Source organism: Scyliorhinus canicula, chromosome 7 (genome assembly GCF_902713615.1).
Source record: "Scyliorhinus canicula chromosome 7, sScyCan1.1, whole genome shotgun sequence".
NCBI classification, from domain to species: Eukaryota; Metazoa; Chordata; class Chondrichthyes; order Carcharhiniformes; family Scyliorhinidae; genus Scyliorhinus; species Scyliorhinus canicula.
In genome coordinates this window covers 99,482,023-99,505,635 of record NC_052152.1, presented here as the reverse complement: position 1 = coordinate 99,505,635, position 23,613 = coordinate 99,482,023, and the positions used below count along the sequence as shown (strand labels likewise).

Here is a 23,613-nt window from a genome sequence, read left to right as displayed (position 1 = left end):
TTCTGCCCAGTTCTCTCAGAAAGCATCACGCAGGAACCAATCACTGACCATTGTCAGGCAGGACACTGTCCCTGCCAACCCACCAGTGTGGCCACCTAAAATGGCCACCTAAAAGGGATGCTGAAAAAAGTGGTCAAGGGTATGGACAAGCAGGCTGCAGGCAGATCGACTAAAGCTACAGGAAAAGGCTTTGCAGACTTCAAACAATTACAAAGCTTGATGCGAATAACATCAGTAAAGGGCTATCTCCAGGCCACCAACAGGATCAATAGAGCTGTCTTGTTGATCACAATTGTTTACCAGACCCAACGGCACCTAACTTACTTATTTGGAAGAGCCCCATGTTTCGACACCTTCAAGTGTGGTCACTGAGTGCCCACCCTAAAATTGATGTGGTAGCCCCTGATTGGACTTTATCGATCAGGCTGATCGAGCCCTGATCAATTGATTGACAAATGGCCCAGAGACCGCCCACCAAAAGAGTCACAAAATTCAAACAGCGTGGGCTCATTCTTTCTCTGGAGCAGCAGTAACAAAAACGGTGACTTCCACCAGCCGACGAAGGAGACCATCACGCTACCAACAGAAGGAAGGCCAGAGCCAGAAGAGAACCAGATTGATAACCAACTAACAGAGGACTACAAGACCGGAACTACAGATAGCAGGCCCGTATCTGCCTCGTACTTGTCAGTCACTGCCAAATTAAGTTATGATCTTGGAACTATTGGTGTATAGTGTAACCATGATTAGGAGTGTGTGATTGAATAACCATAACCATTGTGTGCGCGTGAATAAATATTGTTCTGTTTTATAAACTGAGTCTCAGTCATTTGTCCACTGTATACGAGTTAAGACGCACTGTGGTTAGGCGCTGGGAAGGTTTGGGTTTGCTGAGGGCTTTATTGACTGGGTGTGGTTGCTCTATCAGGCACCAGTAGCGAGTGTGTGTACAAACCGGCTGAGGTCAGGGTATTTTAAACTACACCGAGGGACGAGGCAAGAGTGCCCCCTCCCCCCTTTACTGTTTGCTCTGGCCATAGAGCTACTGGCCATGGCGTTAAGAGTCTCTGGGAACTGGAAAGGGCTGGTTCGGGGGGGGGGGGGGGGGGCATGGAGAAACGGGTCTCGCTCTACACAGATGACCTGCTCTTGTACATTTCGGACCCGTTGGAGGGGATGGGGAAGTAATGTGAATCTTGTGGGAATTTGGCAATTTTTTGGGGTGTAAATTGAAGTTGGGGGAAAAGCGAGATGTTTGCGATCCAGGCAAGAGGAGAGGAGAAGAGACTGGGAGAGCTGCCGCTTAGAATGGTAAGGAAGAGCTTTCGATATCTGGGAATCCAGGCGGCCCGGGAATGGGAGGCACAGAACAAGTTAACCTATCCCGGTTGGTAGAACAAATGGAAGGGGATTTTAAGAGATGGGACATGCTCCCGCTATCACTGGCGGGGAGGGTACAGACCGTGAAAATGACGGTCCTCTCCAGATTTCTGTTTGTCTTTCAGTGCCTCCCCATCTTCATCCCTAAGACCTTTTTCAAGCCGGTGAATAACATTATTTTGGGCTTTGTGTGGGCGAGTGAAGAAAGTGTTGTTGGAACGCAGTCGGGGGGGGGGGGGGGGGGGAGAGGGTGGGTTGGCGCTGCCGAACATCTGCAATTACTACTGGGTGGCTAATATAGCCATGATTAGGAAGTGGGTAGTGGGGGAGGGGTCAGCATGGGAGGTGGCGTCATGTAAAGATACCAGTTTGGGAGCACTGGTAACGGCATCTCTGCCATTCTCGCCGGCCCGATATTCCACAAGTCCGGTGGTAGAGGCGGCTCTGAGCATCTGGGGGCAATGGAGGAGATATAAGAGAGTGGAGGGGGCATCGGTTTGGACCCCAATTTATAATAACCACAGGTTTGTATTGGGTAGGCCAGATGGCAGGTTCAGGAGTTGGCAAAGGGCAGGAATTAGAAGGATGGGGGATCTATTTATAGACGGGAGCTTTCCCAGCTTGAAAGCTTTGGAGGATAAATTTAAATTGCCAACAGGGAATGGTTTTAAGTATTTGCAGGTGCAAGACTTCCTGAGAAAACAGGTGCCGGCCTTTCCACTGCTGCCGCCACGGGGGCTACAGGATAGAGTAGTTTCCAGTACCTGGGTGAGAGAGGGGAAGGTGTTGGATATTTACCAGGAGCTTTCGGAGGCGGAGGAAACCCCCGTGAAGGAGCTTAAGGGCAAGTGGGAGAACGAGCTAGGAGAGATAGAGGCGGGTCTGTGGGCGGATACCCTAAGCAGGGTTAATACCTCCTCATCATGCGCCAGGCTTAGCCTGATACAATTTAAGGTAGTCCACCAGGCACACATGACAGCGGCTAGGAGGAGTAAGTTCTTCAGGGTAGAGGATAGGTGCGCGGGAAGCCCAGCAAATCATGTCCACATGTTTTGGGCATATCCGAAGCTTAGAGGGTTTTGGCAGGGTTTTGCTAAGGCAGTGTCCATGGTACTAAAAACGGGTGGTGCCGAGTCCGGAGGTAGCAATCTTTGGAGTGTCGGAAGAGCCGGGAGTTCAGGGGGCGAAAGAGGCCAACGTCTTGGCCTTTGCCTCCCTGGTAGCCCGGAGACGGATCTTATTAATGTGGTGGGACTCGAAGCCCCCGAGTGCAGAGACCTGGGTTAGTGACATGGCTGGGTTTCTCTGTCTCGAGAAAATAAAGTTTGCCTTAAGAGGGTCAATGTTAGGGTTCTCCCGGAGGTGGCAGCCGTTCGTCGACTTTCTCGGGGAAAATTAAAATGTCAGCAGAAGCAGAATTCCAAGGGGGAGGGGGGGTGGGGGAGGATTGTTGTATGGTTGAGGTGTGTGAAGATTGGGCTGGGGGGGAAATGTTTATTTTACCATGTTGATGTCATTGTTTATGTTATTGTTATAAAAAATTTCAAATACCTCAATAAAATATTATTTTAAAAAAAGACACACTGTGGTTTAGAAAGAGTAACATCAGTTAACCAATCAAAATGACTCTTACCACAACCAGTTCCTAAGATCCACCTGGTGCTGAAGAGCCTGGTTTCTTCTCTCCCAAACATCAAAACTGGAAACACTGTCAATAGGCTGTTTCAACTTTGAATCTTCTGCTTCAAGACACTCCACCGATTCTAGGGTCACAGCCCAAAATAATAAAACAACATTTTTAAAATAGGAACAAATCAAATAAACAGGAAGGACTCTTAGAATAGCAGGGACTCCTTCTCGTCCGCTTAGAATTTGATCCATGGCAGGTTGGAACCAAGAAGGTATGGATGTGATGCCAAAGGAAAGTCTTTTATATCTGAATAACCCTTTGTGTGTCACAATGTCAAATATTATTGTGAATCTGAATCTGGATTTATCTGGAGATGTGCTTACCAAGGTCAACATTACTGAAATGCTGTCCTCCACCCATCTCAGCTAATAAATTATCAACTAAAGGCAGAAGGTACAGCTCTGCACACAGTACTGGATTGATAGTGACTTACAATCACCACATGCATATATTTCTTCACTGTGGGTACTGTGGATGTGGCCTAATCACTTACGTTACAGGTCTGAGGACACCCAACTTGAACAGAATCTCTAATTCCACCTCGCCCTTTAACCCAAAGGCCTACGGCACTGACCTAGCCTTTAAGAATTTTGCTTGGCTTTCATCCTTAATCTTTAGCTTAACTCCGATCTCCTTCATATTTCCCAGCTCTCCATTAAAGGCAATGGCATGTTTCTTCAAAATCTTAAGTAGGTGACTTCCGGTGGTGGTGATGTGCTGAGGGACGCCCATCAGGTGGTTCTCCTCCCAATCAGACCCAGAATAGCAAATTGTCCAGGATTCTTGGCTCAAAACTCCTAAAAACCCAAAAGACTAGTACCGAAGAAGCAGAAGGGAAGATGTCGGCAAACGGTAGTTCAAAGGGCCGGTGAGAAGGCAGAAGCGGCTGCAAGGGGCAGGAGCAGCGAGCACACGGACCAGCAAACGCACGAGGTGACGTGGAGGCCCCGGCGTAACGAGAGGGGGCGACTGGCGACCCGAACAGAGGAGCAAGAACAGGCAGTGATGCTCCCCCTACACCGGGAGAGGGATGGCAGACATTCCTAACAAATTAACTGGCCATGAGGGAGGCAATGAAAGTGGAGCTCCAGGTGGTGATGAAAGAGGTGGTGACGGAACCGATGGCCACCCTCCAGCACACGATAGACGGCCTGGGAAAGAAGGTGGAAGCCAAGGAAAGGACGATGCTGGACCTGGAAAGGGCAGCAACCGACTAGAGTGATAGGATTGTGGCTCTGGAGACCGAGGTGGAGATTGGTGGTGGCCCAAAGGAACCTGAGGGGAAAGGTAGAGGACCAAGAAAACAGGCCCAGGCGACAGAACGTCCGTATTGTAGGTCTGCCAGAGGGGGTGTTGGGAAGGGACCCAACGGCCTACATTGCCCACATGCTGGGCAACCTGGTCGGGAGGGACAGCTTCCCAAACGCCTCAGAACTCAACAGGACACACAGGTCGCTCCGGCCAAAACCCAAGACTGGGGAGCAGCCGAGAGCGATCATCGCGAAGCTGCACTGGTACCAGGACCGGGAAAAGATCCTGAGGTGGGCTCGACAACAAAGTCTTGCTCATGGGAAGGACACAGAATAAGGGTGTATCAGGACATTGGGGCAGACCTCGCGGAAAAAAGGGCTGAATTCAATAAGGCGAAATCGGCGCTCTACAAGAACGGGGTGAGGTTCGGCATGTTGTTCCCGGCCAGACTCTGGGTAACCTTTGAAGGAAAAGAACATTACTTCAGCACACCAGTGGAGGCCGAGGAGTTTGTGAAGATCCACAATCTAGAAAAGGAACAGACGCAGCAATGGCGAGGGCAGCAGAGAAAAAGTTGGAAAGTGGAGGACGAAACGGGACCAAGACCTGTTGTATAGACTCTGTGTTTGTGTGCTGCCTCGTTCTCAGACTAAAGTAGGAAGACAGAGGGAGAAGCGAGGATAGGGTACAGAGGTGAGGGGGCGAGAAAGGGAACGGAGAAGGGCAGGCAGAACAGAGACAGAGTGAGACCAGCCCAGGGAGAGGAGCCACCATACTAGCAGGGTGGGCTAGCACGGGAAGACGGGCAGTAAAGGGGTCCGCGGCGCACCTCTCGGGGGAGAGAGAGTGGCTGGCCAGGGGGGGGGGGCAGGGTAGAAACGGGGGTGAATACAGGGGGGTGGAAAGAGAGGGAAAGAGGAATGGGGGGGGGGGGCAACTCACAACAGAAAAGGGACAGAAGGATAGGAAAGGGTTGGCAGCGAGACAGATACAAGCCTCAGCAGACATGGAACAGGCCGAGGAATCAAGATGGCGCCGCAAGCAGTCATTTTAGACGGTCCTTAAACAAAGGGAGACCCTGGAGTTCAGGGGCGCAACCACGTGGCGTACACACAGTTGGCAGCCATGTTGGGTGCCCCCTGGACAAAGGGGAACCCCGGAGTGCGGGGGCCCGACCTCATGGTGAGAGTAACGACGCGGCCATTTTGGACAGCCCCCTAACAGAGGGAAACACCAGAGTGCAGGGGCACGTCCATCAGATAAGTATGGTTGATCCCGCAGTTCCAGGGTGACAGAACCCCCCACCAGGATATTCATCTGGAACGTAAGGGGACTTAACGGCCCAGTGAAAAAATCCAGAGTCTTCGCCCACCTGAGAAGCCTGAAGGCCTACATAGTCGGCCTGCAGGAGACACACTTAGGGAAAAGGACAGATTACTGGTAAGGAAGGGCAGGCTGGGTCAGGCATACCATTCATGCTACGGGACAAGGGCTATGGGGGTGGCCATACTGATCAGCAAGAGGATGAGGTTTACAGGAACCAAGACAGTTACGGACCCAGGGGGATGGTACGTCATGGTCAGCGGTGTCCTGGAAGGGGCACCGGTGGTGCTGGTAAATGTGTACGCTCCCAAATGGGACGACAGAGACTTTATAAAAAAGACCATGGCGGAAATCCCTGACATTGACACACACCGACTGATTATAGGGGTGACTTTAAATGCGTACAGGACCCACTGACCAACCAATCAAACCCCAGAACGGGGAAAAAGACAGGCATCGCTAAGGAACTGGGAGCATTTATGGAGCAGATAAGGGCCGTGGACCCATGGAGGTTCCTGCATCCGGGAGAAAAAGAATTCTCGTTCTTTTCACAAGTGCACAAGGTATATAACCATATTGACTTCTTTGCAACGGGGAAATCGGTGCTTCCAGGAATTACAGGCGCAGAGTACTCTGCAATTGTCATCTTCGACCACACTCTGCACTATGTGGATGTGCGGTTGGAAACGGGCCGTGCCCAGCGCCCCACACGGATGCTGGACACTGACCTCCTGGCTGACAAGGCCTTCTGCCAAAATACATCGCAGGCCATAGGCAACTACCCGACTAACAACCGGAACGGAGAAGACTCACCTTCCACTTTCTGGGAGGCACTGAAGGCCATGATCCAAGGGGAAACAATAGCCTACAAGGCACGTAGTGATAGTGGAGGGAGGCCAGGTAACAGCTGATTGCCTCCATCTTGGAGGTCGACAGAAAGTACTCCGAGGCCCCAACTGTAGAGCTGCTGGCGGAGAGGAAAAAGCTACAAATGGACTTCAGCCTGCTACCACTAGGAAAGCAATGTACCAACTCTGCCAGACACGGGAGACCTTTTACTGAGAAAGCAGGCAGGCACGAGGGAAATAGCGCTGGTAAAGGATGGCAAAAGCAGACTGGTAACAGAACCAAAGGCGATAAATCAAGCATTTGAGACCCTCTACCGAGGACCTGCGAACCCCCCGATGGGGACGTGGGGATGAAACAGTTGATTGACGGACTGGAAATGCTGGTTGTAGAGGAGGACGGACAGAGGGAGCTGGAAGCACCAATAGATCTGGGCGAAATCATGGCGCGCATCAACTCCATGCAGATGGGGAAGGCGCCAGGACCTGATGGGTTCCCGGCGGACATCTACAAAGAATTTGCACCGGCCCTGGCCCCACATCTAAGGGACATGTTAGCAGACTCACTGGCAAGGGGCACTTTGCCTCCTAAACTAGCACAGGCCACAATCTCACTGATACCTGTAATGATTTGTATATGTCTAAAGGGTTAATTATAACATCTAGCTGTAACACTACCACTAGAAGGAAACACTAGATCCCAATATAAGTATCAGCTCCGAGAGGATCTTGGTCTCTTTCAACCCAGGAGTGTTTAGTAAGCAGTTGTGCATTTAGATAGCTCTCAGTATAGCTAGTATTTATAGCTGTGAATCAGTTAATACATCAATATTTAATCACTTGATTTCTAGTGATAGTTCTGTAAAGTGTCAAACTCAAATATAATTAATCATTACTTAATATATTAGTTTGCTTTAAGTTGAAGACTTGTGATTTTTTCAGGATCACACTATCAAACCATCTGCATCAACAGCAACTAGTAACGATACATATTACTAGACCCAGTAATATAACATGGTACCTGGATTGGCTACAGCAACTACCTAGAACAGGATAGTAAGATTAGAGGGGGAAAAAATCGCAGCTATTCGGCAACCTTCTGAAAAACTTTGATGATTCCCAGCTTGATGGACAGAACACAAGCTCCTCGACACCTCAGGATCACCGGTGACTTAAATGTAAACTGGCATTTGTTTAAACAACAAGTTCAGCTTTACTTAGAAGGCTCTGACTTAAATAATGCCACAGATGCTCGTAAAATAGCTCTGTTACTAACTATGGCTGATCCACATGCGATAGAGATCTACAATTCATTTCAATACATTGCGGGTCAAGACAAACCAAAGTTTGAAGCAATCCTTGAAAAATTTGATAGCCATTGTAAGATTCAAACCAATGAAATGTTTGAGCGTGACATATTTAAGAAAATGTTGCACGGAAAGGATGAATCCTTTAACAGCTTTGTAACAGATCTCGGGCTGCTATCACAATCCTGTAACTTTTCTGCCCTTAATGATTCAGTGATTCATGACCAAATAATGTTCGGCATCACTGATTAACATATAAGAGAATGATTACGAAGGCAAAAATAATTGACTTTAGAAATCACGATAGAAATGTGTATGGTTCATCAACAATCAAAAAATCAGTACAAAGAGTATTTTCTCCGTGAAAAGGGCGCGAAAATACCCCACGAGGCACAGTGTGTAAAGGCAATGATGCAGATGAAGAAGATGCATGTTTCGAGTGGCAGCCATCTTGCGCGCGCGCATGCTAGTCCCACACATGTGCACTTCGCTCAGAAATGTGAGGCGGCCAAAACCCAACCTGCGCATGCGCGAAGACATGTCGTGCATCGTGACATCAACGCAATGACGTGTTCAAGGTGTGGAACCTCCCACTTCCAAAAAAAATGCCCTGCCAGAGGAGAGCTATGCTCATAACGTGGCAGATTAAATCATTATGCGGCACAGTGCAGATCTCCACTCATATTTAAATCTTACAAACCAATGTCAAGGAAGATTAATGTTTGAAGTGTACAATCAAAAGAAAAAGAGCTAGAGCAAGTAAATGAATGCCCAATCAATTTTAAATTGGACACAGGCGCGTCAGCTAACTTGTTATCCAAGCTCGTCCTCTCAAGGCTGAAGCAAACTCCTAAAACTCTTCCAGCTGCCGGTAAACCTACAGACTACAACAGCAATGCTATCTCATCAATGGGGTCATGCTATTTAGTAGTTTCCAACTTCCAACAAGGATATTGAAACAAAACTAAGATTTGAGATTGTCAAGTCAGATAAATCGTCTCTCTTAGGTGCACAAGGGGCTAGTTTAGCAAACTGGGCTAAATAGCTGGCTTGTAATGCAGAACAAGGTTGAATTCCCGTACCGGCCTCCCTGAACAGGCGCCAGAATGTGGCAACGAGGGGCTTTTCACAGTAACTTCATTGAAGCCTACTTGTGACAATGAGCGATTATTATTATTACAAGCCTGCAAGGAGTTACACCTAATACAGCGCATTTATACTGCAACTTCATCTTATCCAGATCTACAAAAGGTTATCCAAAGAGTCCTTGATCAATATCCAGATGTATTCAAAGGCATGGGCATGCTATCATTTCAGTACAAGATTTTACTTCGGGAGGATGCTAAACATGTAGTACATCACCATGGAAAATTCCTACTCCACTGAGAGAAAGGTTGTAGTTGGAATTAGAAAGGCTACAACAACAAGGTATAATATCAAGAGTCACTGAACCGACTGACTGGGTCAGTTCGATGGTTTGTGTGAAGAAACCGTCAGGTAATCTGCGGATATGTATCGATCCCAAGGATCTCAATGGGAACATCATGTGGGCAGCACGGTAGCATTGTGGATAGCACAATCGCTTCACAGCTCCAGGGTCCCAGGTTCGATTCCGGCTTGGGTCACTGTCTGTGCGGAGTCTGCACATCCTCCCCGTGTGTGCGTGGGTTTCCTCCGGGTGCTCCGGTTTCCTCCCACAGTCCAAAGATGTGCAGGTTAGGTGGATTGGCCATGATAAATTGCCCTTTGTGTCCAAAATTGCCTAGTGTTGGGTGGGGTTACTGGGTTGTGGGGATGGGGTGGAGGTGTTAACATTGGGTAGGGTGCTCTTTCCAGGAGCCGGTGCAGACTCGATGGGCCGAATGGCCTCCTTCTGCGCTGTAAATTCTATGATCTATGATCTATCCCATACCGAAGAGAGAGGAAATCCCCAGCGAAATGGCAAATGCTCGCATCTGCACCAAGTTAGATGCATCGCAAGGTTTTTGGCAAATTCCATTAGAAGACTGGAGCAGAAAGCTCTGCACCTTTAATACACCTTTTGGCAGATTTTGCGAGAACTGAATGCCTTTCAGAATAATCTGTGTCTGAAATATTCCACCTCATCATGGAACAGATGACTGAGGGAATAGATGGTGTTCGTGTCTACGTAGATGACATCATCACATGATCATCAACACCAGAAGAACATATTTCAAGACTGAGACAAGTCTTTCAACGCATACGTGAGTATGGCCTAAAGCTGAATTAATCCAAATGTGGTTTTGGCACTTCGACACTCAAGTTCCTAGGAGACCAGATTTCAGAAAAAGGTGTGCGACTTGACACTGACAAAATCGCAGCCATTCAAGAAATGAAAGTCCCTGAGGACAAAAAAGCAGTTCTTCATTTTCTTGCCGTTGTCAACTTCCTAGGCAAATTCATCCCTAATTTGTCCAACCGTTTAAAAAAAAAGATTACCCAATTCATGTTTTCCAATTTTAAGGGCAATTTAACGTGGCCAATCCACCTACCCTGCACATAGAACATAGAACATTATAGCGCAGTACAGGCCCTTCGGCCCTCGATGTTGCGCCGACCTGTGAAACCCCTCTAAAGCCCATCTACACTATTCCCTTATCATCCATATGTTTATACATCTTTTGGGTTGTGGGGGCGAAACCCACACAGACACAGGGAGAATGTGCAAACTCCACACAAACAGTGACCCAGAGTCGAGATCGAACCTGGGACCTCGGCGCCATGAGGCAGCAATGCTAACCACTGCGCCACTGTGCTGCCCGCCGAGTAACAATTCTGAGAAACCTGATTAAGAAATCGACCTCGTTTGAATGGACGAAGGATCATCAACAAGAGTGACATGACTTGAAATCACAACTCACCCCTGCATCAATTTTAGTTTTCTTCAATCCAAACAGGGAGACAAAAATTTTGACTGATGCAAGTCAGGACAGAATTGGAGCAGTACTATTGCAAAAAGACGACAGTTCGTCTTGGGTTCCTGTCGCATATGCATCGAGAGCGCTGACACCAACAGAATCTCGCTGCGCTCAAATCAAAAAACAACGTTTGAGTCTACTAACCGGAATATTAAAGTTCCATAACTACGTCAATGGACTACCCACTTTCACCGTGGAGACCACGACATGACTCCACGACTCCAAAGAATTCTAATGAAAATCCGATGATATGATTTGGACCTCATCTACACACCTGGAAAAGATCTGATGATAGCAGATGCGTTATCACGCTCCACCCTTCACAAAGTGAACCACTGGAATTCATTCAACATATTGAATCTCAGGTACAGATGTGTGCAGACAACATTGCAGCATCGGATGAAAAAAATAACTTAATTCTAGAGGTGATTAAAAAGGGTGCATTGCTACAACATGTCATTCAACACATCAATAATTGGTGCCGAAAGGGCAATGTCCCCAGTTTCGCAATGTTCAAGCAGATTTGACAGTGATAAATGGTCTCCTTCTGAGACATGACAGGATAGTCATTCCACGGCGTATCAGGCCCATGATACTAAGTCAGATTTATGAAATACACCTCGGGATTGAAAAATGTAAGAGGCAGGCTAGACAAGCTGTCTTCTGGCCAGGCTTAAACTGGGACATCACTCACATGGTTTTTGGATGTGAAACGTTATAAAAGTTCCAGCCTGCGCAGTGCAAGGAGGCTTCACAGCAACAAGAGTTGGAAACCTCTCCTTGGGCCAAAGTAGGCATTGACCTATTTCATTCCAATGGTTGTGACTACATGCTCATTATTAACTATTACTGGAACTATCCAGAGGTAATGAAGCTACCTGATCTGACCTCTAAGTCTGTGATAAAAGCGAGCAAAGAAACCTTTTCCCGACATGGAATACCAACCTGTCATGACAGATAATGGACCGTGTTTTGATAGCATTGACTGGGCAGGGTTTGCAAGACTCTACAATTTTAAACACATCACATCTATTCCACATTACCCATAATCAAACGGAAAGTAGAAAAAGGAGCACATATTGTTAAATAACCGATTAATAAAGCTTTGGATTCTGCATCAGACATCCATCTTGCACTGCTAGCCTACGGAGCAACTCCATCAGCAACAGGTCTGTCACCGGCACAGATGCTAATGAATAGGGATCTGAGAACAACGTTACCAGCAGGGCCGGCTCAAGGCACCGGCAACTCGGGCAGTCGCCCGGGGCGCCATGTGCTAGGGGGCGCCAGAGACTCGGGTCCCGCGCATGCGCAGTTGGGCCGGTGCCAACCAGCACATGCGCGGTGGCCGCCCTCCCCCTCGGTCCGCCCCCCCCCCGGCTCGGTCCGCTCCCCCCGCCCACCCCCCTCGGGTCCGCCCCCCCGCCCCGCCCTCGGGTCCGCCCCCCTCGGCCCCGCCCCCCCTCGGCCCCCCCACCCCCCGGCTCAGCCCCCCCCCCTCGGCCCCCCCCCTCGGCCCCCTCTCGGCCCCGCCCCCACCACTCGGCCCCCCCCCTCGCCCCCCCCCCCAAAGGGCGCCGAAGTTCAGCTTGCCCGGGGCGCCAGCAACCCTAGGGCCGGCGCTGGTTACCAGAGTTGCAGTTTCCAAATCCTGATCATCTTCCAGTGCTACAAAAAATGCAACAGCTACGTGATCATCAAAGATTATGTTATGACATGCATGCAACCACTCTTGACTCATTATCGCCAGATGACACGGTTAGGATCAAAATGTCTGATGGAGGTTGGCCTGCTCCTGCCAAAATCATCAGACAAGCACCATCCAGATCATACATAATTAAAACAACTGAAGGTAACATCCCACGTAGAAATCGTAGAGCACTCAAAAAGATTCAACCACAGAAATGTTTTCCAGATCTACAACTCAACAAAACTATCTTTCAAAGGATGCTAACCAACAATAAAAGTACTGCTGACATGCAAAGAACTGTCAAGAAAGCAGAATCACCACCTCATCCACTGAGAAGGTCTACGAGAAGAAGAAAGAAATCTAATAGACTGAACTTGTAAATACTTCACAGTCAATTTGTGTATTCGTTACTCATTTTACGCTGCACAAAGTTATACATATCATGTATTTTTGGTTTACTTATTGTTCTATGTTTTTCCTTTGCTAAAATAAGAAAGAAATGTTAATAAAAAGGGGGGGGTGTAATGATATGTATATGTGTATATAACTAAAGGGTTATTATAACATCTAGCTGTAACACTATCACTAGAGGGCAACACTAGATCCCAGTAATCAGACTCAAAAACAGCTTCTTCCCCACTGTCACCAGACTCCTAAATGACCCTCTTATTGACTGACCTCATTAACACTATACCCTGTATGCTTCATCCAATGCCAATGCTTATGTAGTTACATTGTATATCTTGTGTTGCCCTATTATGTATTCTCATGTATTTTCTCGAATTTTGTTTAATTCCCTTTTCTTCCATGTACTGAATGATCTGTTGAGTTGCTTGCAGAAAAATACTTTTCACTGTACCTCGGTACACGTGACAATAAACAAATCCAATCCAATCCAATCCAATCCAATCCAATCCAGTATCAGCTCTTAGAGGATCTTGGTCTTTTTCAACCCAGGAGTGTTTAGTAAGCAGTAGTAGATTACATAGATTACATAGAATTTACAGTGCAGAAGGAGGCCATTCGGCCCATCGAGTCTGCACCGGCTCCTGGAAAGAGCACCCTACCCAAGGTTAACACCTCCACCCTATCCCCATAACCCAGTAACCCCACCCAACACAAAGGGCAATTTATCATGGCCAATCCACCTAACCTGCACATCTTTGGACTGTGGGAGGAAACCGGAGCACCCGGAGGAAACCCACGCACACACGGGGAGGATGTGCAGATTCCGCACAGACATTGACCCAAGCCGGAATCGAACCTGGGACCCTGGAGCTGTGAAGCGATTGTGCTATCCACAATGCTACCGTGCTGTATGATAGGTAGCTCTCAGTATAGATAGTATTTATAGTTGTGAATCAGTTAATACATTAATATTTAATTACTTGATTTCTAGAGATATTTCTGTAGAGTGTCGAACTCAAAGATAATTAATTGTTACTTAATAAATTTGCTTTAAGTTGAAAACTCGTGGTTTCTTCAGAATCACACCATCAGACCATCTGCATCAACAGCTACTAGTAACGATACATATTACTAGACCCAGTAATATAACAATACCCAAAAAAGACAAAGACCCGACGGAACGTGGATCATATAGACCCATTTCGTAGCTGAATGTGGATGTAAAAATACTCGCAAAGGTCCTGGCCAAAAGGCTGGAGAACGTTGTACCGGAGGTGGTCGCTGAAGACCAGCCAGGCTTTGTCAAGGGTAGGCAATTCACTGCGAACATCAGGCGTCTGATGAATGTAATATTGACCCCTCTCCCCCACCCCCGGGGAGAGAACACCAGAGAGGATCGTCTCCCTGGACGCAGAGAAGAGGCCTTCGACAGAAAGGATGTACCTTCTCGAGCAGCACCCCCCCCCCCCCCCCCCCCCCACACTCATCCACAAAAACAAACACGGCTGAAGCTGATAAAGGGAGAAGAGAAGGGGGAGCAAGGCAAAGGGGGAGCACACCCCCTATCATTGAAATAAAATAGTCAGGGGCTTCGAGCTTTGTTTCAGGTAATATATTTGGACTCGATTATGGAGGGGTTGTAATGGTCGGAGGCCACTCCAAACACCCTACCTTACACATTTAAGAGCATATATTTATACCATGAAATAAACAACATCAAGGACAAAAAACAGGCTTCTGCGGGCCATGTTTACACAAAACAAACCTTGGGAATATTCTTCATAAGTTATCCAGTATGTTTCTCTGTCTCTGGCTAAAACAACTTTAAAGTAGATTGTCAGCAGAAAAAAGCTGCAGCATTTGTAAGCAATATTCGACCTTCCACAATTTTGTACAGAAGCAGTTCAAAATATAGCCAAGCATCCCATCATGCTTTTAGCAAGTGCCTTTTCTTATAAGAACAGAAGAACATAATAAGAACTAGGAGCAGGAGTAGGCCATCTGGCCCCTCGAGCCTGCTCCGCCATTCAATGAGATCATGGCTGATCTTTTGTGGACTCATCTCCACTTTCCGGCCCGAACACCATAACCCTTAATCCCTTTATTCTTCAAAAAACTATCTATCTTTATCTTAAAAACATTTAATGAAGGAGCCTCTACTGCTTCACTGGGCAAGGAATTCCGTAGATTCACAACCCTTTGGGTGAAGAAGTTCCTCCTAAACTCAGTCCTAAATCTACTTCCCCTTATTTTGAGGCTATGCCCCCTAGTTCTGCTTTCATCCGCCAGTGGAAACAATCTGCCCACATCTATCCTATCTATTCCCTTCATAATTGTATATGTTTCTCTAAGATCCCCCCTCATCCTTCTAAATTCCAACGAGTACAGTACCAGTCTACTCAACCTCTCCTCGTAATCCAACCCCTTCAACTCTGGGATTAACCTAGTGAATCTCCTCTGCACACCCTCCAGCTCCAGTACATCCTTTCTCAAGTAAGGAGACCAAAACTGAACACAATACTCCAGGTGTGGCCTCACTAACACCTTATACAATTGCAGCACAACCTCCCTAGTCTTAAACTCCATCCCTCTAGCAATGAAGGACAAAATTCTATTTGCCTTCTTAATCATCTGTTGCACCTGTAAACCAACTTTTTGCGACTCATGCGCTAGCACACCCAGGTCTCTCTGCATAGTAGCATGTTTTAATATTTTATCATTTAAATAATTATCCCGTTTGTTGTTATTCCTACCAAAATGGATAACCTCACATTTGTCAACATTGTATTCCATCTGCCAGACCCTAGCCCATTCAGTTAACCTATCCAAATCCCTCTGCAGACTTCCTGTATCCTCTGCACTTTTCGTTTTCCAACTCATCTTTTTTTTAAAAAAATAATTTTTATTGAAAAATGTTGTATTTATATAACAAAAACGAACCGCAATAAAATACCAACAATAACAATAATGATAACAGTCATAAACATTCGCCCATCCTTAATGAACAACAAAACATATTAACAACAACTTAAGTTAACACAATATTAAGTTAAATAACCATAGGAAAAAAAAAATAGAAACAGTAAAGAACACCCTCCATTCTCCCCCCCCCCCCCCCCCCCCCCCCCCGGGTTGCTGTTGCTATTGACCAAGATACCTATCTTTGAGCCAGAAAGTCCAGAAAAGGCTGCCACTGTTTATAAAACCCTTGTGCTGATCTTCTCAGAGCAAATTTGACACTCTCCAATTTTATAAATCCTGCCATGTCACTGATCCAGGTCTCCACACTTGGGGGCCTCGCATCCTTCCACTGCATCAAGATCCTCCGCCGGGCTACTAGGGACGCAAAGGCCAGGACACCGACCTCTTTCGCCTCCTGCACGCCCGGCTCCACCGCAACTCCAAAAATCGCGAGTCCCCACCCTGGTTTGACCCTGGATCCAATCACCCTCGACACCGTCCCCGCCACCCCCTTCCAGAATTCTTCCACTGCTGGGCATGCCCAGAACATATGGGCCTGATTCGCTGGACTCCCCGAACACCTGCTGCACCTGTCCTCACCCCCAAAGAACCTACTCATCCGAGTCACAGACATATGGGCCCGATGCAGCACCTTAAATTGGATGAGACTAAGCCTCGCACAGGAAGAGGAGGAGTTGACTCTCTCCAAGGCATCCGCCCAAGTCCCGTCCTCTATCTGCTTCCCCAAGTTCCCCCTCCCATTTAGCCTTCAGCTCCTCCACTGACGACTCCTCCACCTCCTGCATTACCTTATAAATGTCAGACACCTTCCCCTCTCCGACCCACACCCCTGAAAGCACTCTGTCCATCGCCCCCCGCGAGGGCAGCAAAGGAAATTCCTCCACCTGTCGCCTAGCAAACGCCTTTACCTGCAAGTATCTGAACATGTTCCCTTGGGGGAGCCCAAATTTATCTTCCAGTTCCCCCAGGCCCGCAAGCCTCCCGCCAATAAACAGGTCCCTCAATTTACTGATGCCCACCCTTTGCCACCCCCTAAATCCCCCATCAGTGTTCCCCGGGATGAACCGATGATTTCCACCTAATGGAGCCTCCATAGAGCCCCTTGTTTCCCCCCTATGCTGTCCCCACTGTCCCCAGATTCTTAGGGTCGCCGCTACCACCGTGCTCGTGGTATACCTCTTAGGAGAGAGCGGCAACGGCTCCGTTACCAGGGCACCCAGGCTCGTACCTCTACAAGACGCCATCTCCATTCTTTTCCATGCCGCCCTCCCCCCCTCCATCACCCATTTACGCACCATTGACACATTGGCCGCCCAATAGTACCCCAAAAGGTTGGGCAGCGCCACTCCACCTCTATCCCTCCCTCGCTCCAGGAAAACCCTCTTCACTCTCGGAGACCCATGTGCCCACACGAAGCTCAAAATACTGCTAGTCACCCTCCTAAAGAAGGCCCTGGGGATGAAGATGGGCAGGCACTGAAAGAGGAACAAGAATCTCGGAAGCACCGTCATTTTGACGGACTGCACCCTCCCCGCCAACGACAATGGCAGCATGTCCCACCTCTTGAACTCCTCCTCCATCTGATCCACAAGCCTGGTGAAATTATGCTTGTGAAGAGTCCCCCAGTCCCTGGCCACCTGCACCCCCAGGTATCTAAAACTCTCCCCTGCCCTCCTAAGCGGGAGTCTCCCAATTCCCTCCTCCTGGTCCCCAGGGTGCACCACAAACACCTCACTCTTGCCTAGATTTAGTTTATAGCCTGAAAAGGTCCCAAACTCAGCTAGCAGCTCCATCACCCCCGGCATCCCTCCCACCGGGTCCGCCACATACAGTAGCAGGTCATCGGCATACAACGACACCCTATGTTCCTCCCCACCCCGCACCAAACCCCTCCACCTCCCTGAATCCCTCAACGCCATCGCCAACGGCTCGATTGGCAATGCAAACAACAAGGGGGACAGGGGGCAACCCTGCCTGGTCCCTCGGTAAAGCCGGAAGTACTCCGACCTCCTCCCATTCGTGGCCACACACGCCATCGGGGCCTCATATAGCAGCCTCACCCATCTAATAAACCCTTCACCAAATCCAAACCTCCCCAACACCTCCCATAAGTACCCCCACTCCACTCTATCGAAGGCCTTCTCCGCATCCAGCGCCACGACTATCTCAGCCTCCCCCTCAATCGGCGGCATCATGATGACATTCAGCAATCTCCGCACATTCGTGTTCAGCTGCCTTCCCTTAACAAAACCTGTCTGGTCCTCATGTACAACCCCTGGCACACAGTCCTCTATCCTGGTGGCCAGGATCTTTGCCAGCACCTTGGCATTCACATTAAGGAGAGATATGGGCCTGTACGAACCACACTGCTGGGGGTCCTTGTCCCTCTTTAAGATTAACAAAATCAGAGCCCGCGACATCGTCGGGGGCAAAGTCCCCCCTTCCCACGCTTCATTGAGTGTCCGCACCAGCAAGGGGCCCACTAGGTCCACAAACTTTTTATAAAACTCCAACGGGAACCCATCCGGCCCCGGCGCCTTCCCTGACTGCATCTGCCCGATCCCCTTAACTAGCTCCTCCAGCTCAATCGGCGCCCCCAACCCCTCCACCTGCTCCTCCTGCACCTTCGGGAAAGATAGCCCGTCGAGAAAACTCTCCATTCCCCTCCTCTCCACCGTTGGCTCCGACCGGTACAGTTCCCCGTAAAAATCCTTGAAGACCTCATTCACCTCTACCCCCTACCGCACCACATTCCCACTCTTATCTCTCACTCCAGCAATTTCCCTAGCCGCATCCCGCTTGCGGAGCTGATGAACCAGCATCCTACTCGCCTTTTCACCATGTTCGTACACTGCCCCTTGTGCCTTCCTCCACTTTGCCTCCGCCTTTCTAGTGGTCAGCAAATCGAATTTAGCCTGTAGGCTATGCCTCTCCCCCAACAATCCCTCCTCTGGTGCCTCCGCGTACCTCCTATCTACCTCCAGCATCTTCTCCACCAGTCTATCCCTCTCACTCCTCTCGCTCCTCTCCCTCTGTGCCCGGATGGATATCAGCTCCCCACGAATTACTGCCTTCAGGGCTTCCCAGACCATCCCCACCTGGACCTCCCCCATATCATTCACCTCGAGGTACCCCTCAATACTTGCCCGGACCCTCACAAACCTCCATGGGTCCACCCTACCCATCTGGTCCATAAACCCCCTCAGCACCTTGGCCGCCGCCGACCTCCTACCCGTCCTTGAACTGGACCGATCCAGTGAAGGATCCAACACCGTATTGAAGCCCCCCCCCCATGATCAGACCTCCCACCTCTAGATCCGGGACACGTCCCAGCATAGCCTCATAAAGCCCGCATCGTCCCAATCTGGGGCATACACACTAGCAAGTACCACCTTCTCTCCCTGTAGCCTGCCCCTTACCATAACAAACCTACCCCCCTTATCCAGGTTTTTTGCACTGGAGTGCTGAGCTTGTGGCATTTGAGTGCTACAGTGAGAGTTTGGTGACTGAGGGAGTTAGGTGAGGAGGGAGTAAGGTGCTCCTTACATTTCATTTCCTATATTTATCAAAGAGCGTGAAGGGAGCCAGGAGTTTAGAGTACAGCTGACTGGAAGTAGAGTCGGAGAGCGGAGGTCCAGTTGGTCCAAGGGGCAGCTAATTCTGTAAAGTAAGAGGGGATGGAGGCTAGGGCAGTTGCATGCTCCTCCTGTAGGATGTGGGTGGTGAGGGAAACCACTGGTGTCCCCGCTGACTATACCTGCGGGAAGTGCACCCAACTCCAGCTCCTCAGAGACCGTGTTAAGGTACTGGAGCTGGAGCTGGATGAACTTCGGATCATCCGGGAGGCAGAGGGGGTTATAGAGAAGAGTTACAGGGAGGTAGCCACACCCAAGGTACTGGACAAGAGTAGCTGGGTTACAGTCAGGGGAAAGAAAACAGGCAGACAGTGCAGGGATCCCTCGTGGCTGTTCCCCTTCAAAACAAGTATACCATTTTGGATGCTGTTGGGGGGATGACCTACCGGGGGAAGGCCCCAGCGGCCAGGTCTCTGGCACTGAGTCTGGCTCTGGGGATCAGAAGGGAAGGGGGGAGCATAGAAAAGCAATAGTAATTGGAGATTCAATGGTTAGGGGAATAGATAGGATATTCTGTGGTCGCGAGCGAGACTCCCGAAAGGTATGTTGCCTCCCGGGTGCCAGGGCCAGGGATGTCTCGGTTCGTGTCTTCAGGATCCTGAAGGGGGAGGGTGAGCAGCCAGAAGTCGTGGTGCACATTGGTACCAACGATGTAGGTAGGAAACAGGGTGTGGAGGTAATAAACAAGTTTAGGGAGTTAGGCTGGAAGTTAAAGGCCAGGACAGACAGAGTTGTCATCTCTGGTTTGTTGCCGGTGCCACGTGATAGCGAGGCTAGGAATAGGGAGAGAGTGCAGTTGAACACGTGGCTGCAGGAATGGTGTAGGAGGGAGGGCTTCAGGTATTTGGATAAGTGGAGCGCATTCTGGGGAAGGTGGGACCTGTACAAGCAGGACGGGTTGCATCTGAACCAGAGGGGCACCAATATCCTGGGGGGGAGGTTTTCTAGTACTCTTCGGGAGGGTTTAAACTAATTTGGCTGGGGAATGGGAACCGGATCTGTAGTCCAGCAACTAAGGAAGACAATAGTCAGGACGCCAAAGCACGTAGTGATGCAGTGGGGAAGGTAACAATGACAAAGGTGAGTACTTGCAGGCAAGGAGATGGGTTGAAGTGTGTATTCTTTAATGCAAGAAGCATCAGGAATAAGGTGGGTGAACTTAAGGCATGGATCGGTACTTGGGACTACGATGTGGTGGCCATCACGGAAACTTGGATAGAAGAGGGGCAGAAATGGTTGTTGGAGGTCCCTGGTTATAGATGTTTCAACAAGATTAGGGAGGATGGTAAAAGAGGTGGGGGGGGGGGGGTTGGCATTGTTAATTAGAGATAGTATAACAGCTGCAGAAAGGCAGTTCGAGGGGGATCTGCCTACTGAGGTAATATGGGTTGAAGTCAGAAATAGGAAAGGAGCAGTCACCTTGTTGGGAGTTTTCTATAGGCCCCCCAATAGCAGCAGAGATGTGGAGGAACAGATTGGGAAACAGATTTTGGAAAGGTGCAGAAGTCACAGGGTAGTAGTCATGGGTGACTTCAACTTCCCAAACATTGAGTGGAAACTCTTTAGATCAAATAGTTTGGATGGGGTAGTGTTTGTGCAGTGTGTCCAGGAAGCTTTTCTAACACAGTATTTAGATTGTCCGACCAGAGGGGAGGCCATATTGGATTTAGTACTTGGTAATGAACCAGGGCAGGTGATAGATTTGTTAGTGGGGGAGCATTTTGGAGGTAGTGACCACAATTCTGTGACTTTCACTTTAGTTATGGAGAGGGATAGGTGCGTGCAACAGGACAAGGTTTATAATTGGGGGAAGGGTAAATACAATGCTGTCAGACAAGAATTGAAGTGCCGAAGTTGGGAACATAGGCTGTCAGGGAAGGACACAAGTGAAATGTGGAACTTGTTCAAGGATCAGGTACTGCGTGTCTTTGATATGAATGTCCCTGTCAAGCAGGGAAGAGATGGTCGAGTGAGGGAACCATGGTTGACAAGAGAGGTTGAATGTCTTGTTAAGAGGAAGAAGGAGACTTATGTAAGGCTGAAGAAACAAGGTTCAGACAGGGCGCTGGAGGGATACAAGATAGCCAGGAGGGAACTGAAGAAAGGGATTAGGAGAGCTAAGAGAGGGCATGAAAAATCTTTGGCGGGTAGGATCAAGGAAAACCCCAAGGCCTTTTACACATATGTGAGAAATATGAGAATGACTAGAGCGAGGGTAGGTCCAATTAAGGACAGTAGCGGGAGATTGTGCATTGAGTCTGAAGAGATAGGAGAGGTCTTGAACAAGTATTTTTCTTCAGTATTTACAAACGAGAGGGGCCATATTGTTGGAGAGGACAGTGTGAAGCAAACTGATAAGCTTGAGGAGATACTTGTCAGGAAGGAAGATGTGTTGCGCGTTTTGAAAAACTTGAGGATAGACAAGTCCGCCGGGCCTGACGGGATATATCCAAGGATTCTATGGGAAGCAAGAAATGAAATTGCAGAGCCGTTGGCAATGATCTTTTCGTCCTCGCTGTCAACAGGGGTGGTACCAGAGGATTGGAGAGTGGCGAATGTCGTGCCCCTGTTCAAAAAAGGGAATAGGGATAACCCTGGGAATTACAGGCCAGTTAGTCTTACTTCGGTGGTAGGCAAAGTAATGGAAAGGGTACTGAGGGATAGGATTTCTGAGCATCTGGAAAGGCATTGCTTGATTAGGGATAGTCAGCACGGATTTGTGAGGTGTAGGTCTTGCCTTACAAGTCTTATTGACTTCTTTGAGGAGGTGACCAAGCATGTGGATGAAGGTAAAGCAGTGGATGTAGTGTACATGGATTTTAGTAAGGCATTTGATAAGGTTCCCCATGGTAGGCTTATGCAGAAAGTAAGGAGGCATGGGATAGTGGGAAATTTGGCCAGTTGGATAAAAAACTGGCTAACCGATAGAAGACAGAGAGTGGTGGTGGATGGCAAATATTCAGCCTGGAACCCAGTTATCAGTGGCGTACCGCAGGGATCAGTTCTCGGTCCTCTGCTGTCTGTGATTTTCATTAATGACTTGGATGAGGGAGTTGAAGGGTGGGTCAGTAAATTTGCAGATGATACGAAGATTGGTGGAGTTGTGGATAGTGAGGAGGGCTGTTGTCGGCTTCAAAGAGACATAGATAGAATGCAGAGCTGGGTGAGAAGTGGCAGATGGAGTTTAACCCTGACAAGTGTGAGGTTGTCCATTTTGGAAGGACAAATATGAATGCGGAATACAGGGTTAATGGTAGGGTTCTTGGCAATGTGGAGGAGCAGAGAGATCTTGGGGTCTATGTTCATAGATCTTTGAAAGTTGCCACTCAAGTGGATAGAGCTGTGAAGAAGGCCTATGGTGTGCTAGCGTTCATTAGCAGAAGGATTGAATTTAAGAGCCGTGAGGTGATGATGCAGCTGTACAAAACCTTGGTCAGGCCACATTTGAAGTACTGTGTGCAGTTCTGGTCACCTCATTTTAGGAAGGATGTGGAAGCTTTGGAAAAGGTGCAAAGGAGATTTACCAGGATGTTGCCTGGAATGGAGAGTAGGTCATACGAGGAAAGGTTGAGGGTGCTAGGCCTTTTCTCATTAGAACGGAGAAGGATGAGGGGCGACTTGATAGAGGTTTATAAGATGATTAGGGGAATAGATAGAGTAGACAGTCAGAGACTTTTTCCCCGGGTGGAACACACCATTACAAGTCAACATAAATTTAAGATAAATGGTGGAAGATATGGAGGGGATATCAGAGGTAGGTTCTTTACCCAGAGAGTAGTGGGGGCATGGAATGCACTGCCCGTGGAAGTAGTTGAGTCGGAAAAGTTAGGGACCTTCAAGCGGCTATTGGATAGGTACATGGATTCGGGTAGAATAATGGAGTGTAGGTTAACTTCTTAAGGGCAGCACGGTAGCATTGTGGATAGCACGATTGCTTCACAGCTCCAGGGTCCCAAGTTCGATTTCGACTTGGGTCGCTGTCTGTGTGGAGTCTGCACGTCCTCCCCGTGACTGCGTGGGTTTCCTCCGGGTACTCCGGTTTCCTCCCACAGTCCAAAGATGTGCAGGTTGGGTGGATTGGCCATGAAAAATTGTCCAAAATTCTATGATTAACCTAGGACAAAAGTTCGGCGCAACATCGTGGGCCGAAGGGCCTGTCTGTG

At 48.7% G+C, this 23,613-nt stretch overlaps 1 long non-coding RNA gene across 1 annotated transcript in view; it reads right to left on the bottom strand.

Annotated features, from left to right (window-relative positions):
- Positions 1–23,613, bottom strand: part of LOC119969222 — an 82,437-nt gene that overhangs the window by 20,013 nt on the left and 38,811 nt on the right. Inside the window, exon 2 of the long non-coding RNA XR_005461314.1 lies at positions 3,014–3,143. This is a non-coding gene — a long non-coding RNA (uncharacterized LOC119969222). The remainder of the gene's footprint in view (positions 1–3,013; positions 3,144–23,613) is intronic.